Raw genomic sequence first — 18,409 nt, 5'->3', positions numbered from 1 at the left:
GCCCGCAGCATCAGAGTGACAGTCTCTCTATTTCTACTGGTCTTCCTGCGTAGCTTTCCAGCCCTTGTGTTTACTGTGTCTCAGATCTGTTTTAAGGACTCTTTGTCCTACCTGTCAGCTCTAAAAACAAATGCTTTTGACTGGAAGACCATTATAACTCTGTAGGAGGTATAGCAGAACATACGCTAGCCTGTTGGATAAAATACTTGCTCGTGTGGAAGGGGAAGCTGGAAGTGTGGATAGGGTAAACTGAAAGAAAAAGTGAGGAGAGGTGCTGTCCTGCCAGTGATGTTAGCGGGCATCTCAGCCTGGAGTACACAGGTTACTTGTGGGTCAGTTGGATGGCTAGAAAGCAGTGTGATATATTTATGGGTGTGGAAGAGTTACCAAAGAGTGTGGTTTCCCAGCACAAGGTTTTCTTTCTAGTTGTTTGTTGGGAGTTTGGGGGGGGGGGGGGGGGAGGTTGAGGGCTTTTTTCTTTTTCTTCCCCTTGTAACCTTGGTTTCATCACTGGTTTCTCACAGAAGAAAACAGTGGGTGTTGGGAGAAGACATAAATTAGTGATGATGTTTTCATGATGTCCTATTTTTTATGTTTGGCTCAATTTTAAAGTATCCAGCTTCCATCTGTAAGCCTTGTACCAGGCAAAGCACAAGGCAGCAAGCTCTTCATAGAAATCCGTACCCTAGTGCTGGATGATTTCATGCTAGTTTTCTTGCCTGTAATCTTGGTATTAAATCACCCCTTCCTCTTCCTCCTTCCTACCCAGCAAATGAACAACCTTACAGATTTTTTCACAAAAGATGGCACCTCTTGTCCTTTCAGCCCTTTCCCTTTCTGAATGAAGTAATGCAAGTATATAGGCTTGCAGAAGCCATGGAGGAAAACAGAAAAAAAAAAAAAAAAGTAGTTTGTAGGGAAAGGAAAGAATAATATCCCTCATCTGTATTTGTATCGCATCAGGCTCAATCTTGATTAAAGACTTTGAACATCACAACAGCATGCCAATTTTGGCTTCCTCTTTTAGCAAAGGGTAGAGCGTGCAGAGGTCTTGGCAGCATCCCTTGACAGCAAACACAACTGAAATCAACTCGTATGTTTTAAATTGGTCTGGCAATAATACAAAAATGTGAATAAGTATCATAAATAACATAAAATTTAAGCATTTTTAATAAGCTTGGTGTAACTTATTAGCAGTCATATTTTTTTGTTTGTATTGTTTCCTCCAGATTTGTCTGTCAGGCTTTCTTCATGTTAGATGCCAAATAATGGGAACCAGCCATCTTGTTCTTCTCTGTCACCTCTCTTTCCGCATCTGGTGTGAATGACACATTTTTTTGCCAGGTGCTTGCTTGATATTAGTGTTGCGATGTACACCAAAAAAAAATTAGGACACTGAAAGTAGGATTGTATTGAAGCATTTTTAACAGCTCATTGTATAACTCTGATTATATAAATTATTGCCTCAGTGGGAATTAGAGAATATGGCAGGTTAAAAAGCTGTTTAGAAACCAAAACAAACTGCTCTGGCATGACAGGACAGATTTCAGGCATAAGATGCTTCCTGGCAGCAGGCCAGAGCGTAATCCTACCGCACAGTGCTATGGACAGGCTGGAGGCCGTGACTTCGGAATCCTCACCGATTTCATCATTTCAGGCGAAGCACGCCGCTGAGTGTACTGACAGCGACGGTCCCCAGACGGCAGGCTTGAGGGATGTGTTTTACCTCTATGGACCATACTGCCATCCACCTCAATGTTCTCTCGTCCCAGCTCCAGGATAAAGCAAACCTTGTTTTTTGCTCCACAGCTATTGCTGCAATGCAGCTTCCTGGAGAGGGAAATAGGATTACACAATCAGAGTGTGCTGGTGGAGGTAGGAAAGCAGAGGATGAGCTGGCTCAGATGAACTCCACGCTCCTTGTTTGCAGTGCAGTTTTACCAGGTAATGGAGTTAGGGGGCTGAAAATCTTCAGTGTGTTCCATGGTTTGGGCAGCGGGTGTTGTAAGGGGCTGGCCTAACTGCTGTAACGTGATGCTTCTGCCTTGGCTGTTGTAAAAAGCAGCTGAAGAAAAACATAAAAAGGGCTATCTTGTGTTATTAAGAGAGGGAGTAGAGGCAAATGGAGATAATGACAAGCAGTGCTAGGGGCTAGATTCACGATGTTTTGGAGCCTTTGACTGGGAAGAACTTCTGTGATCCCAGCAACCATCTGTGTGTTGTAGTAACTATAGCTAACAAATCTTGTTGTGCCTTTTTTCTTCCAATTGTGAAGTCCAAAATGCCAGTTCTTTAAGAAATGCCTTTTAGCAGTAGCAGGAGATCAGTGACTTACTTGCTTAAATTCTCATCAGTAATCTTTATTTTTCCTTCACCACGAAGGTGATTGGAAAATACCTCCTCTGATGCAACCTGTAAGATTCCTTGTGTTAATTTATTCATAAAAATTGGATTATTACATGATCATGAATGAGTTCAGAGTTTGTTCTTTTGCTTCTCTGTAGATTTTGGTGTAGTGGGACTTCGTTCGGTCAAAATGGTAGGACTGATGATGAACACGGGTTCATGGGTAGGTGATGTTTCAACAGTAAGTCAAGCATGGTGGCTACTCTGGTTGGACCTCTTCTTCCTCACACTGCTCAGTTGTTTCCTTTCACCGGTGTACCTCGTTTTCTCCGAGCTGAACTCGTGACTACACTGGATGCTGTGAAGAGTTTGATGATGTCTTTTCTCCAAACTGGGAATGTCTCTGGTGTGGATGGGAGACTGAGCTATGCAGGTGACAGGAGAGCTAGATGAAAGTGGAGCTCTTCAGAAAAGAGGCTAAGAAGATGCTACTATCCTTGCAAACCCAAGGTTAGTTGGGTGACACCATACATAATTTCTGGATGCAGCACTTGTGTAAAGTGGGTTTGGTGTTTTTTTTTTTGGTTTTTGGTTTTTTTTTTGTTTGTTTTTTGTTTTTTTTTTTTTTTCAGAAAATATGCAGGGGAAAATCGTGTTCCAGAGTGATCTGATAAACGATGGCAAACAGCTCACGGGTCCAGTTTTATTGTTCTGAATGGAAGAGGGAGGAGAAAGGTCATCTGGTCAAAATCCATATGCAACCTTGCATAACTGATCCTCTGCTCTGGCTAGTAAGCAAGCTTTGCAGGCTTGCAGCCGCATTCCTCTCATCTGTTGCGAAACTTCTACATCTGATTATCTCTTTCAGCTACTGTCACTAGTTAACAGCAGAAAGGGAAAAGGTGCAGCTTGAGATAATACTGACACAGTACTTCTAAAGGCTGACAAAGCATGTGATTTAGTAACTTCTGTGAAGAATTATCTCATTACTGATAAATCCTGCAGTTGCATCCATTTGGTGAAACCCTGATTTTATGAAGGAGAAGAAAAATGCCTTTTTTTTTTTTTTTTTTTCCTGAGCTGCTATGACAGTGCTCTCTTGGGGCCTCTTGAGAGGGAGAGGTTAAGTACCGCTGAAGGAGGATGGAGGGCTGTGCTCTGAAGGGAAGTGCTCTGCTGTCCCGTTGTCCCATTGTGCTAGCACTGCTTACTTTCATGAGCTATCCTTAGAAAGATAAATATTTCCCTTAACAGCTTTTTCTTAAATAAATAAACACCTGTTTAACCTAACTACTAGCTCCTTGTTCCATACTGACTGTATTCATCCTGGAGTAACCTGGGGGAGCTGCTTAAAATTATACTAGCAGTAGACTTAGCTTGATCTCTTTTTGATACGACAGTCATTCCTAGTGTTTATTAGTGCCTTTGTGGCAATATTGTAGTTACAGAGGCAGGCTTGTCTGAGAGCGCAAAAAAAGAGGATAGCTGCTGCCCCATGCCACTGGACAGCTTACATTAAGATGCCTTTCTCTGCCCTTATTATGGCACTTTTGTGGTATTTGACAGAAAGCAAAATCTCATACCTGTCCTACCACATGAAGGCTAGTGGTAATGCCAGCTGATTAACTACTTAATATTCATCATTACAGCCTACATTTGCAAGATATTTCCTTGCAGCACCCATGGATGTTTCTCATGGGATGTTTGCGGTGCTGCAGGACATCCAGCGGCCCTTTTGGTTGCTGGAAATGAATAGAGTCAGTGCAGAGCTGCTCTGAGATGGTTGGTGCCAGGAGGTAAGGTGTGCAGCACTGACACCAGCTGGTGGTGGCATGGATGCTGGCTTCGGGTAGTTCTCACAAGGTTTCAAAACATGCTTGGAGTGTGGGTGCAAGTAGATATTCCAGAAAAGGTTCCCTCCCAAATCCTTAAAAATCAGTTGTTTTCCATTCCTGCTTTTAGCTTGTTAGCTTGTCTGTAATTCCAGTCCAATGTGCCTTCTCCTTTATGAAATGGAAATTGTGGGTATCTTCTGTGATTCCAGAAGCAGTTGACATAATATCCTGGGTTTGTGTCCCAGCTCCCAATTTGTGCAACCCCTCTGACAATCACAGTTACACAAGGATTCCTTCAACAGTTTCTTGATTCCAGGTCCCTCTTCTCTGACTCCAGCAACTAAGCTGGAACTGTTCAACTCGTAATAGAAAATTTTATAAAGATTTGCCCAGTACTAACAGCCTTCCCAAAAATGCCCAATGCTTTTTAACTACCTAAATGTGACATACAGGATCTTCACATTCATGTGATTCATAGTTTGTATGTACCAGACTGAAAAAACAGTGCTCAGTCTCTTATGTGGGTGTCGTTGTTATCATAATAATAGAGGGTGCAGTATAGATGTACCTCGACAAGACTTTCCCGGTGAGTTTAGCCATTAGCACACTTAGTAAGGTCTAATTTACCTCCTCAAATTTGTGTCCAGGTATTAGAACTTGTGTGAAATGTTGTAATGCAGCAGCTTTGTTATTTTTGTCAAACAGGCAATATATAAGGAGTAAATAAGCCCAGTTTATGCAGTAGCCATGTGGTTTTTTCCTCAGTGGGTAACTTGCAGATTTTAATAACCTTCAGTGAGACTTCCAGTTACCAGTCTTTCTACCTTGCTTTCAATTCAAAAGAGTGCTTTGGCTCATTCACAGCTACAATTTTGTGAATGGGCCCAGTGAAGTAAAAGGGACCACTTGAGAAATATGTATCTTGCTGAATCAGGTTGGCAATAATTTCTCTGTCCATCTGGAGCCCAAAAATAATTTTCAAAACATACTAGGGAATTTAGCCACAGAGTCTATTGATTAATGCTGTGTACCTATCTATGTTCCCTAAACTGTTTTGAAAACTGCACAATTGCTGTTCTTTGTAACCTATTGCCTGAATAAACAGGCAATAATAGGACTTTTGAATAGTAGAAATTCATAGTAATTGTGCTTAATTCCTATATCCCTTTCCTTCTCCTCCTTCCGAATGTGAAGTTCTCGTGTTTAATGGGAATTAAAGTAGGTGGCATCTGAAGAACAGAGGGGGGTGATCCCACTCTCTCCCTGTGTCAGTGTAAGTTATACCAGTTACTGATTTGTAAGTAATGCAGGCGCAGTTCAGGTGTGCCCTTGCACACATACAACTTCTGACTTCTTTAAACTCAGCATCTGCCCACCAAAAGAAATCCCTGGATGTTAGTGGTATTGATTGCGGTGAATTCCACTCTGTTCATGAGGCTTTTTACTTCTTTCGGAGAAGAAAAACTACCTCTGTACACTTAGTGTAATGTTATTGAATGTGCTAGGGTAGGAAGCAGTCTTCTGACTAGCCACAGGTTGGAAAAGCTGCAGTGTGTTAGGTTTCCCACAAAGCTAAGCAATCCCAGTCTTTCCTTTTATTTTCTGGTTTGCCCTTCATGATAATCTTCTTTGTCCAAATAAGAGTCTTATCCTTCTGTCTGCAAATCGTTTGCTCAGATTTTTATAATTACCTTGGGGTCAACATTTATACAGTCTTACTTTATGTTTTCTTCCAACTGCATTGAAAGATTTTTTTTTTTTATATATATGTATTTTAAAGTGAACCTAGTAATTACTGTTACTGTTCACAGTAACTAGTTGTTGATTTGACATTCCAGTTAGTGCTTTATTCCTTCTCCGAACATGGCAAGCCCTTAAGAGGGGTGTTGCTTTTCCTCTTCATGCAAGTTTGGGTTCCTGAGACCCTCCTTTTTAGTCTTGTGGCAACTCTGTTTTTTGAAGGAGGACTAGGACTTGGTGCTGAGTATCCTAGTGTGCCTTGCCCTCTGCTTTGTGATACTAATGTGTTCTGTTCCTGTTTCTTGCAGGTGTATATGACGTTTAGGATTTTGACATCTTGTCTCTACCCTTGAGCTGCTATTTCTAGATACTGAATTTTTCTCAAGTACAGTAGCTGTGTGTAGTTTGAAATGCTTTGTTTTTCCTAACAAATTGTAGCAGATGCTTTCTAGAGTGTGAAGCAGGGATTAAGGAGGGCTATAGATTTGCTTCTGGAGGAATTTGCCATCATTTGCAGTGAAATCCTGCAGCTGATAACACAATTAAACCTTCCAATATTTTCCGTAAAAACAAAATATCCTTTATACTAATCTTGTGCTTTTGCTTGGTCTTATGGACCAGCCTGGCCAGAATCTGATCCCCATTTTGCCTTGTATCATCATAATATATTTCAGAATGTATGTAGTATTGATACATAAAAATATTTCTAACAGTGGAAAGACATGCTTTTGATTCTGCTAAAGCAGGAGATTATTTTCTAACAGTGAAAGATTGTGTAACAAGTCTTCTTTGGAAAACTGCGTATCAATGCCAATTGTATGCTTATTGTGGGTGGTTGGCGATGTCCTTTCCAATGACAGACCATTTGATGCAGGGGTTAGAACAAAAAAATCCACTACAAATAAAAGTCTACTACTGAATTACTCTCTCTCTGGATGAGTTTCCAAGCAGTTGGACACGACACAGCTTAGCATGATGGGGCATGATGCTGGCTGGAGTCTTTAGTTGATGTTGTCATATAACTTGTTAGCACTACTGTAGCACTTCACAATAAGAAGTACTTTTCATCCAAGATAATTTTGTTAAATGAGTTTAGTCTCGCATCATGTTAAGGTAGCACTCAGCAGAGGCACAAGAATTTCTTCGTCATACCTCGATCTCCCCAGAGTGCACGCTTAGGAGCCATAATCCTGATTATTCACTGAATGAGTATAGTAATAAATCGCTGATACAAAGCATTGCCTTTGAATCCAATGTTTTATGTGGCGAGTGTAAATACGTACAACTTTTCTCAGTCCTTCCCCCTCTACCTTGTGATGTGTCCCTGCGCTAACCATCTTTCTGAATAGGATTATTGCACTTTCTGTGGTAGATTAGCTAGTTAACAAGTTCAGTTTAGAGTCAGCAGTTTGTTTTACTGTCTGGCAACCAGTACAGGCCAGTTTAAAAATGTCATTTACAGTCTGTGTATGTAATTAATAACAGATTTTAAATTATGAAGAAGGTGAGGGATCAGCTTCTGTCTTAAATTTGGATGAAATCAACAGCTTGTTACTTCGGAGTAGTATGGTATGTGTCTTATAAACAACTGCAGTCTGGGCTCCTTTCTTGACAGGTGCTAGTACTCACCGGGGATCCCAGGCCACAGTCTTAAGGTGAAGGAGAAGGGAGCTGAAACAGGGTTAGCCATGTCTCATTCCCCTCCGTATTGGTGTTAATGGCATTTTCATTAGCAGTTTGTCTGGATGGTGATCAATTGTCCATTTCGTGTTGGAGAGCTCTGGAGAACAACATGGTGACTTTAAAACATGTACTGCTGCAATGGATATGAATTGGTTGTGTGCATGCTGGCATCACATCTGTTGGTGTGTAAATTATCTGTGTCAGGACAATGTTACAATGGAGAGAGACTGCAGAGTGCGTTTGGTCTACCCGAACGACTTTCTGTCCCTCGTTGTTCCTGTATTAGCACGGTAATCATCACAACATCCACCCCAAGCGAATAAATTCTGCTGCTGTTGTCGCACTGAGAGACGGTGGAAGAAGAAAGCGTGGTGCTGTAATAGCAGCGCAAACTGGAGTCGCTAAATTGCCAGGGACCTTAGCCGCTTCCTGTAAGCATTGCATGTTCTATCTTTGTTGCTTCCTTCCGATATCTGTCCTTCCATCTGCTGTCTTAGGCTTTTCTTCACGCTGCACCGTGCTTGTGCTGAACCACGGCAGCACGAGTCCCGGGCTGGCGCTGGTTCCCCGAGGACCCGGCTGCTCCCTCGCCTCCCTGCTTGCAGCACGTGGGTGCAGGTGCTCCGGTCGCAGCCCCTCGGGCAGGCTTCAAACCCTGCGCTTAGGAAAGCGTCCTGCCAACACGTCGCATCCCACAGCTGGAGCCTACGGGAGATAGAACGTCACGCAGGTCCCACAGCTAGGATCCGGCCCCTGGCTCCCTGCTGCAGTGCAGCCCTGCCTGTTGGGGGGCACGGAGCACCCCCTCCTCTGCTTGAGTCATTTTAATGCCCTGATTACCGAAGTGGGTAAGTCACCATCTCGCTTGTGATAATTACAGATTTCCTCTGTGATTTTTCACTTGTCGGTTGCCACAGCAACCGTGCAGTGGCTCGGCCGAATCGCTGTCACAGGGATTTAAATCTGAAGTGGCTCAGCCTTTTCCTGTGCTCTGGCGCATCTTCCCTCTTGCCCCCCGGCACCATGGCAACCTGGCGATGGCATCCCTGCCTCCGCGATGGCACCCTGTGCTTGCTTTCCCTGCGTCCACGGGCCTGAGGGGATGCTCCTGTTATTCTCTTTGCATATTCGCGTCTCTCCCATTCCCCATCTCGAGCAGTGCGCGGGAGGTGGTGGTAGGATGCGTGCTGGCTGTTGTACTGCCTGCGTCTGTGCGTGACCTGAAGGAACTGAACCAAACCGAGGTTATTTTATGATGGTTGTGTGCCTGGGATATTTGCAAACCAGAGTAAAATCAAGGGTTTTAAGGACAAAACCTGTTCTCCAGCTTCCACAATTCTTGAAAACTAAGGGGCCATTTCAAACGTTAATACAGTCTGGCTGTGCATCTCAGGAATTTGTTCTCAGAAACCTTCCGAGAAGGCACTCGGGTGAACTCAGACTCCCAAGGGTCCGAGCTGATGGGCTGCACCCTCATGCCAGACGTACCGGAGTAGCAACAGGCAGAACCAGATGATCTGTTGGGTATTACTCTCCACTGGGTTTGGCCGAGCACGGGGCATAGCTTGCAGGAGCTGGTTTCATTAACCTTCATTAACTGGGGCATTCCCCCAGCTAAGCTGTGGGGTCGCAGCTCGGGGTTTCCTCTGGGTGATGCCTGTCCTCGCTGCTGGCAGTCGCGAGCGGCTGCTGGAGGGAGCTGACAGCAATGGCATTTCTCACAAATGCAGCCGACAGCAGCCGACTCTAAAGTGAAGGAGAGAGCAGCGTTTTCAACTGGCAAGCTGGCTGCGGGGAGTTTTCATCAGGTCATGTAAGTGCCTTTGCCGTGTGCCTGCGTGGGGTAGGGGTTAGCACGGACTCTGGCTGAGCCTGCAAGGGCTGTGCTCCCGTGCTTTCTGTTCAGAGGTGAATGTATGTCTCTATGTATGTGCAGGCGTGTGTGATGTTAAAATGTCCCTGTCATGGATACGCGTGGTTAGCTGTTCCCTGGTCTGTTTGCTGGACGCCTTGTAAAAGAAATATCCTGCATGCGTCTGCTTTTCTGTGTCCTCAGCTGAAATGGGGGTCACCTTGAGAAACCAGAGCACTCGCTCCCGTTGTAAGATGTTTCCCTTGGTTTGGTGCAGGCTGCCTCCAAATGAGCTATTTTATGACTTCAGGAAGCAGAAGAATAAATTGTGCTTTTACAGTACGTTTTATTTGATGCTATTTATCTATTTTCATGACCTCTGAGGAGGCAGTGGTAGGATGCTGAGGAATAAAATCTTACAAGGAATATAACTGAATTTCCTTAGACGAAGCTCCACTTGAGGGTATTCTGCAATACTTTAATTTTTCCAAAACTACAGAATGCTTGTGGAGCAACTAATCTGAAAAGCACGGCTGTGCCATAATTTAAGTGTTTAACCCTTTGAGAGCTGAACTGTTTTGGTGTGGGGAATGTATGGAAATTAACAGGCACGGTTTGGATATGTTGTTGCCATCTTCATTTAAAGTAATGGATTCAAAATATGCAGACTTGAAGAGAGGTTCTTATGCGTAGCTCACTAGTAAAGTTCACTGAAATATCAAAGTGCAGTTTTTTTCGGTGGCAACTATTAAGGAATGACAAATAAAAAAAAAATTAAAATTTTTCAGCTAGTAGTAGTTTAGTTGTGCTTGTTTTTTACCAACATTTGTGTACAGTTATGCCATTTATGGAGGTATTTTTAGGTGTGGATCTGGAACTTGCCCTATTTCTAACATGCTTTTTCAATCCCATTTTTTTTTTCCCTGAGACAATGTATTTCACAGGGATGGTGTAGGCAGATCTTATCCCAGCTTAGCTGTTCCAATAGTTCTTGAATCACAAATGAACTGCTGAAAAGTTTAGTGGGTCACTTGAATCCTAGTGTGCCATAATCGCAACATTCCCACCTGTTCTTATTCATCGGATTATGGACCAGGAGTCTTTTCTTGGTCCAGTATTTGTTGGAGAGAGGGAAAACAGACAAGGGCAGAAAGATTTTTTTTTTTTTTTTTTTTTTTTTTTAAGTGAAAAAAAAAAAAAAAGGGAAAAGAAAAAAAGATGTATTCATATCCAACCACCAGACCCTGCTTGGACAACATCTAAGGAGGACAAGCTGGACACATAAGTGTAATGACACTTCTGACTGTAGATGAGTTTTAAAACCTGATGGGAGGACTGAAGCTTTCTGTTCTAGCTTCACTGCTGGTTCAGCTCTGACCTGGTTGTTGGTCTCATTAGGCAGGTAGGTATTGCCATGTCATGATGGGTACTGTAGAGTACTTCCACGCTATAGACGTGAGGTCTTTGTCTTGTGCATTGCATCTTGCTTTGGTCTTTTGCTGCAGTTTTCAGAACAGACTGACTTGAATGCCAGCTGAATGTTGGAGTGAGATAAGGTAGCTGTGCAAAAAAGCCAGTTTATTAGGGAAGACTTATACTGTTGTGTGCAATATTTACTGTTTTGTCAAGACTTGAAGGCGAAAACCAGTCTCCCCATTTCTGTTCTTCTGAACAGTAGTGGGAATGTTTGATCCTGTTGGTGTCAATAAATAAATAAGCAACATGAATAACAGACACTTGAGCCTTACTTGTAACTATGACAACTGTGTCCTTGACAACTTAAGTACAATCATGGAGTTTCCAATTACATCCTGTTCTACACAAAGCCGTTAAGGTTATTAGAGGCATAAACAGCAAAAGCAACTGTCAGCTTGTGAAGTGTTTTCTGGCAAAATCCATTTTGGTGGTAGATACGTGTTTCCATTTGCAGATCACTGTCACTTGTTTGGTTGTCAGTGTTGCTTGGCGTTCTTCAGGGGTCGGTATTGGGACCGGCGCTGTTTGACGTCTTTGTCGGCGACACGGACAGTGGGACTGAGTGCACCTTCAGCAAGTTGCCAACAACACCAAGCTGTGTGGTGCAGTCGACGTGCTGGAGGGAAGGGATGCCATCCAGAGGGACCTTGACAGGGTAGAGACATGGGCCCTTATGAACCTCATGAAGTTCAACAAGGTCAAGTGCGAGGTCCTGCACGTGGGTCGGGGCAATCCCTAGCACAAATACAGGCTGGGTGATGAGTGGATTGAGAGCAGCCCTGAGGAGAAGGACTCAGGGGGTATTAGTGGATGAAAAACTGAATGTGAGCCAGCAGTGTGTGCTCACAGCCCAGAAAGCCAACCGTATCCTGGGCTGCATCACAAGAAGCACGGCCAGTAGGGCGAGGGAGGTGATTCTCCCCCTCTACTCTGGTCAGACCCCACCTACAGTACTGCGTTCAGCTCTGGGGCCCCCAGCATAAGAAGGACATGGACCTGTTGGAGCGCGTCCAGAGGAGGGCCACAAAGATGATCAGAGGGCTGGAGCACCTCTCCTATGAAGACAGGCTGAGAGAGTTGGGGCTGTTAAGCCTGGAGAAGAGAAGGCTCTGGGGAGACCTTACTGCAGCCTTCCAGTACCTAAAGGGGGCCTACAAGAGACTTTTTATAAGGGCATGTAGTGGTAGGACAAGGGGTAATGGCTTTAAGCTGGAAGAGGGTAGACTTAGATTAGGTGTAAGGAAGAAGTTCTTTATTGTGAGGGTGGTGAGGCACTGGAACAGGTTGCCCAGAGAGGTTGTGGGTGCTGTGTCCCTGCCCATGGCAGGGGGCTTGGGACTAGATGATATTTAAGGTCCCTTCCAACCCAGACCAGTCTATGATTCTGTGAAATGCCTTGGTGAGCTGTGCTCTCCAAGGACAAACTCACCATTTGTTGGTGAGAGTCACTGTTTGCACTGACTTTTTTGGCTGCTGCCTGTGAAATTGTGCCAGATAAGTGTTGAGCTTCAAAGTGCGCAGGGGTCTCTTTCTAATGCGTGGGTGGTCCCGTAGACCCAGCAGACCTCTTCCTCAGAGTGTCTCGGTCACTGCAGTGATCCTTGTATGTGGCCTTGATATGTTGTGGGGTGCTTGTAAACCGCCTTTGCTTTTGAAGTAGGAGGTTGTGGCCTTTAGTTGACCAAGTTGGATGAGGAGCAGCTTGTTTCCCTTTTCTGTGCCATCTCATGAGGATGGTGCTAGGTACTGTTCTTCCTGAATTCGAGAGTTTCAGCTCTGTTTTGTGCTGGGTTTGTATAGATGCTGGATGGAAAACCTAATGCCAGCCTTATATGAACACCAGATGTAAATTTTCTTGCAACTACCTATTAACAGGACTTTCCTATTCCCGTGATTTGAGACAGCCTTAATCTAGCTATCACTAGAAATTCTTGGCGTTACTCTAACAGACTTCTCTTGCAAATGCTGTTGTGAGCTAATTCAATTTTTTTTTCAGAACTATACCTTTGAAAAAAACCTGTTGAAGTAAAAAGACCTGTTGTGTTTCATTGTGTGCAATCAGGCTTTCATAACTACATAGACTATATATGAACTCTTAACTCTGCTTCTGGGACCAAGTGAATTGCAGTTAAATACATCAACATACTGGCAGGCTTCTTTATTTACGTTGTTGTTTACTACATTTAAGTGCCTAAAGCAGTAAGTCAGGATTTCTATTGTCACCCTGCCCTCTGTCAATAACAACTAGTTAAGTCATTCAGTTTTTTCCTGCTTTGATCTATTGGATGTGGACATTCCCCATCTCCCCAGAGGAGGGTGGGGTGGTACTTAATGATTGCAGTGCATTTTCAAACACTTGTTCAATGTATACATTGAATCTTTTTACATAGATACTGCGATGATGTTAGGTTGACCCGTTCTACCTCAAATGCAGACTAAGGAAGGACATGATTATGTTTAATGGATGACAGACTCGACTGCCTTCCACCTCACCCATACTTAGATTTCTTTGTGAATTGTGGGGATATTCCAGACTCTGGGATCATCTTGAGCTGTTTTTAGAAGTAAAATAATTGAGCTGCATCACCAAAGTCATGAAAGATGTTTGTTCATGAACACTGCAAAGTAGGACACTTGCCCCCCTTTAACAAATAGCCTTGGGTTTTTACTGGGTTTTTTTTAAGACAGGGCCCTTCAACTCTCTGTTTTGTGGAGCCCAGGCACAGAACACTACCTGCCAGAAGTTGATGACAGTAGTAAAAAAAAGCATAACAAGGGATTTCAGGAGTTTATGGGGTGCAGAATGTAGGACTGGTTAAGATTTTTCGTTCTAACTTGTCACGCTATTGCAGAGTAAGAGATGATAGGGCTTGGGAAGCATGAATGAGGCTGGAAAGCTTGTCCCTATTCAGCTCAGAAGCTGCAGTCCCATCCAGCTCTGGTTTTGGCAGCCGTTTTATCTTTCCTCTCTTTCAGAACTACTTATCTCATCTCTGACTTACTGTATGGCTGGCACTGCTTATGTGATGGGATCTGTGACTCCCTCTTCTTAGTGCCCGTGTCCTGGCCCCGCTATCCAAACTCTTTCCAGCTCGCCACTGATATATTCCAGTCTGCTTCTCTTCCAGAAAAGCCGTTTGAAGAGCCCTGATGTGCAAGTGTGGGAGCATTGTGGAGGTTAGAAGAGGAGAAATGAGAGCTCATGGAAGATAAAAACACAAAAAACTGGACCACTAATGCATTACCATATTGTGGTTCTTTGTAACAGTAGTTGAACTCCCTATCCTGTAAAGCCAAGGAAATTAACTTCTAATTCCAAAAGAAAATCAGCTTTGCAGTGTATTCCCACTTCTAGCACGGCTACTTGAGTACTGCCAGGCTTCCCAACATTGTTCTTTTGTTGTAGTCACAGGAACCACAGCTGACTTGGTCTCCCAGTTTGCAGTTTCTCCCACTGTTAAAAACATATGCGGAAAATGGGGTGTCAAAGCATGCTGAGCTGTGAACTGAAGAGCCTTCTCACCTCTTTGAGAAACACCCTCCTTGCAAACCGTCTGTACCAGCTCACCTCCGGGATGCCAGGGCAGGCTGGGGTATGGAAAGGGTGGTTTTGCTTTCAGGCTAACGCTGGTGCTGCCAGTGGGCTCTCCGCAGAGGGGACCGGCCGCCCGCTGCCTGCGGGCTGGCAGAGCTTCAGGGCCTCGGGCTGCTGACCCTGCGCCGCGCACGGAGCGAGCCTGGTGCTGTTTTCGTATCGGGATGGATCCGAGCAAACAGGACTAAAAGATAGTTTGAGATGTTTTAAATTTCACAGTTAACGTGTAGCATGACAATCCCCTGGCTGCTGTGCATCACAGAAAAGTCAAGCAGAGGAGTACAGCAAGAAAGCAATGAATTTGGCTTTACGTCCTGCTCCCCAAATACATATTGTGAAGACTTGTGGAGTAATTGCCGTGTGCAGCTTGTGCTGCTGTTTCAAAACCACTTAATTGTTCCTGGTTAAATGGGTTTGGAGCTGCTGAAGGACAGATGAATGTGCCCCCATGAATATAAAACAGGCTTCTGTGTCTTTCGCATGAATTGCAAGAAAGAGATGCAAATCTGCAGTGCTGACTCTTCGTCGGTGTCTTGCAGTGCCTCTGTTTCACCTCTTACCTTTGCATCTATCCCGAGGATGCTTTCAGAGGCAGGTTTTTGCAAGCTGCAGCCTGAAACCCAGACGTCATGCTGCATTAGCTTCTCTGCTAGCAAGCGAGAATGCTATATGAACTCCTAGTTTGTATATTTTCACTCCTGTATCGGGATCGAGTGCCCCTGAATGCTGGGGTCCCTCTCTAATATTTTTTTTTATTTTTCCAGGGGTTCCACCTAAGAAACATAATCTTGTTAGCTCACAGAAACAGTGTGTCTTTATAGTTCACAATAGGTTTCTGCTGCTGCATTGAATTACTGTTGTCGTTCCTAGTAACTAATTTTGCCTGTCAGAAATAATCACTCAGTACAGAATTTTAAGAGCTGCTGTTTAAAAAAATACAACCAATTTCACAGTGTGCATTTAAAAAGTCCACGTATCCTTATGTTTCATGTGCTCCATAAACTGTACTGAGCTTCTGCTTTGAAAATAATTTTTCTTGTGACTATGACTTAAGCTGTATTTGCGAATGCATGTGTTTACGTAATGCAAAATTCCATACAAAAATATATGCAAATATATTTGCAAATATATCTGCAAAATTAATGCATTGAACATTCATTTCAGAATAGCTGTTTTGTACAGTCATCTGTAATGATGGCCTTCTCCAGCTCAGGCAGTTGCCATTAGAGGAAAAATATTTAGAGAAGACTATTATGAATCTCTTTTTCTGGAAGAGTCTCATTTCTTTGAGGTCTAAGGTAGCTAGCATTTAATCACAAATCTAATCCAGACATTGTCCTTCATATCCCCTTTACAGTCTGATATCTGAAATTGGTGGATGTATTTTGCCTAGATTTTAAAGAATCTGAAACTGTACGCAGTTGCTCCAAAGCAGCAGCAGTGATGGAGCGTGGCTTTGCTGCAGTTTTGACACGTGCACGAGAGCTGATTTCTGCTGGCTTGCAAACTGTGCCACTGCTGCTTGCAGTGCTAGAACAAGCTAGGCTGGTGGGAATTGATCAAGAGATGAATTATGGAGGCAAATTTCAATTGGTTATTATGATAAGCAAATAACATGTGCTTAGACAACTATACCAATCACATCAGCTGATCTCCTGTGAGAATATGTGTGCATAATGGAGATGGAGAAGTAGTTGATTTTAGTTATACTCACATCTGATATTACATGATTTATTCTGACTCTGGACTGGAAAATGGTAAAACATTTTATATAACAACTGTCAAGGAAAATTAGGGCTAAGCTACTTTATTTTTAAACCTCTTGCAATAATTTTTTTCTACGAGTATTTCAGAAAGCCAGTACCATTTCCAAATATATTTTTGACCCTTTTATGAATACTGTATTTTAACTATTAAAGGACTTAAGATAAACGGCAGATGTAAGTAAAGGACAAAATAACATTCTGGGAGCAAAGATGTAGGAGTGGTTCACCTAGGGAAGGAAGAGTAGGTACCGCTGAAGGGAAACCTGGACACTGGTGGGTACAACCATGTAGCGTGACTGGAAGGTATGTTTGATTTGTATGTGAAGAGGCATCTCATCATTGTGGGGAAGGTAGATTAGTCAGCTGGTAGCAAAACACCCACGGGAGATGATTGAAGGAGGTTAGAATGACAAAGCAAACCTCGGTGGGTTGTTTTAGCCTTCTGCCTTAGGTAGGTTTGCACTGCTCCATTTGTCAGTTCCTGCAAAGCTATGTTCATGTTAGCTTTTAACAGACTCCTAGAGACTTTTAGAAAGTAATACTTTGCAGAGCAAATTTAAGGAGGGAATTGTAGATACAGACCAGATAAATAGCTTTGAAGAAAGGACATCAATCAAGGTGGTTATTCATTGTGAGAGATGCTGGGCTGATTCAGCCTTTAACAGCTTTTTTTCCACAGTGGTAGTCTCACTGACTTAGACTTGCATTTGTTTTTTGCTAGAGGATGGTCCTGAGATAAGAAATTTATGGTATTGGGATATTTCTTTATGCATTGATTATGCAAAAGTTAGCACAAATAAAGAAAAAAGCTGAGGGTGAAAAAAAATAATTAAATTAATCCTGTCTTATAAGTGAAGTTACTCTTTTCTGAAAAAATGTAACTAGTTCCCTTTACACTTCTGACCCAAAACCTTACCTTAATCTAGCTTTTTCCAGTGTGCGCACAAATGTTGTGCAAGTGTTTGCTCACCGTGGCAGATTTCAAAATACCTTGAATTTTAAATTGAACTCAGAGCAAACTAAGTGAAACTAAGTGCTACGTCAGTTGTCTGGGAAGGCACAGGGAATTTTCTTTGTACCTAAGTATTAATAGGTCCGTGAATTAATAGATCTCTGTAGGCAAGGAGTTTTTTGTTTTCTTTTGCCAATTTTGAAAAAGCTCGAGAATGAAGGAAAGCAAATGGTATCTTGGCTAAAGACAATACAGAAATTAAATTTCTGATATATTAGTCTTGGGTAAGAGATACTTCCTATCCTGGCAGCAATAGATCAAATGCTTCCCTGCATCTGGTCGCCAACATCTATTTGCGTATTTTATTGATGGCATAGAAATGATGTAAGCAGTAAGCTGTGATCTCTTTCTGCTGGAAGATCAGCTCCATTCTCAGAGTGTATTTGTTAAATAGAGTTCTTTCCAGGAGGTTTACAGGTAATAGTGACATTTCATTTGGACTGCAAGCCTCGGTCCATTGCTGCTAGACGGTCTACACCCACTGAGGGTGTGGAGGGACATCCAGTGAGGTGAAAAATGCCAACGTAGTCTCTGTACAGGCAAAGAAGGCCTCTAGTGTTCTACATAGAACACAGGGTACCACAATTCTAAGCGTAAAGTTTGAATTTAACCTGTATCCTGGATAATAATTCAATGATCTGCTTTACCTATTTATGACTTCCAGCCAGGCTTTCTGCACAGGTGATCCAGAGTCAAAAAGGAGTCATATTATCATTTGTGCTACTTGACTTTACAAGGTCATTTATATTTAACTAGCTGAGGTAGAATCACAGAATAGCTGAGGTTGGAAGGGACCTCTGGAGGCCATCTGGTCCAACCATCCTGCTCAAGCAGGGCCACCTAAAGCGGGCTGCTCAGGTCCATGTCCAGTTGGGTTTTGAATATCTCCAAGTATGGTGATTCCACACCCTCTCTGGGTGATCTGTCCAGAGTTTTTCTATGTTAGATGGAGCTTACTGTATTTCAGTTTGTGCCCATTGCCTCTTACCCAGTCACTGGACACCACTGAGAAGACCCTGGCTCCTTCTTTACGCCCGCCCGTCAGGTATTTATTACACATTGATGGGATGCAACCTGAGCTTTCTTCAGGCTGAACAATCCCAG

The 18,409-nt window shown here is 43.2% G+C and overlaps 1 protein-coding gene across 4 annotated transcripts in view; it reads left to right on the top strand.

Moving 5' to 3' along the window:
• Nucleotides 1–18,409, top strand: part of ABAT (4-aminobutyrate aminotransferase) — a 65,817-nt gene that overhangs the window by 9,294 nt on the left and 38,114 nt on the right. Inside the window, exon 1 of one of the 4 annotated variants that reach the window (XM_030002428.1) lies at nucleotides 1,923–1,944. The exons of 2 other annotated variants lie outside the window; for them this stretch is intronic. The gene's annotated coding sequence lies outside the window, so the exon portion shown is untranslated. Of the gene's footprint in view, nucleotides 1–1,922; nucleotides 1,945–9,149; nucleotides 9,418–18,409 lie in introns of those variants that run through there. One more of the 4 variants, XM_030002427.2, reaches the window with a different exon arrangement.

This window comes from Aquila chrysaetos, chromosome 25 (assembly GCF_900496995.4).
Source record: "Aquila chrysaetos chrysaetos chromosome 25, bAquChr1.4, whole genome shotgun sequence".
Lineage (NCBI taxonomy): Eukaryota > Metazoa > Chordata > Aves > Accipitriformes > Accipitridae > Aquila > Aquila chrysaetos.
The sequence above is the reverse complement of the archived record's forward strand: the minus strand, read 5'-3'. Positions and strand labels throughout refer to the sequence as shown.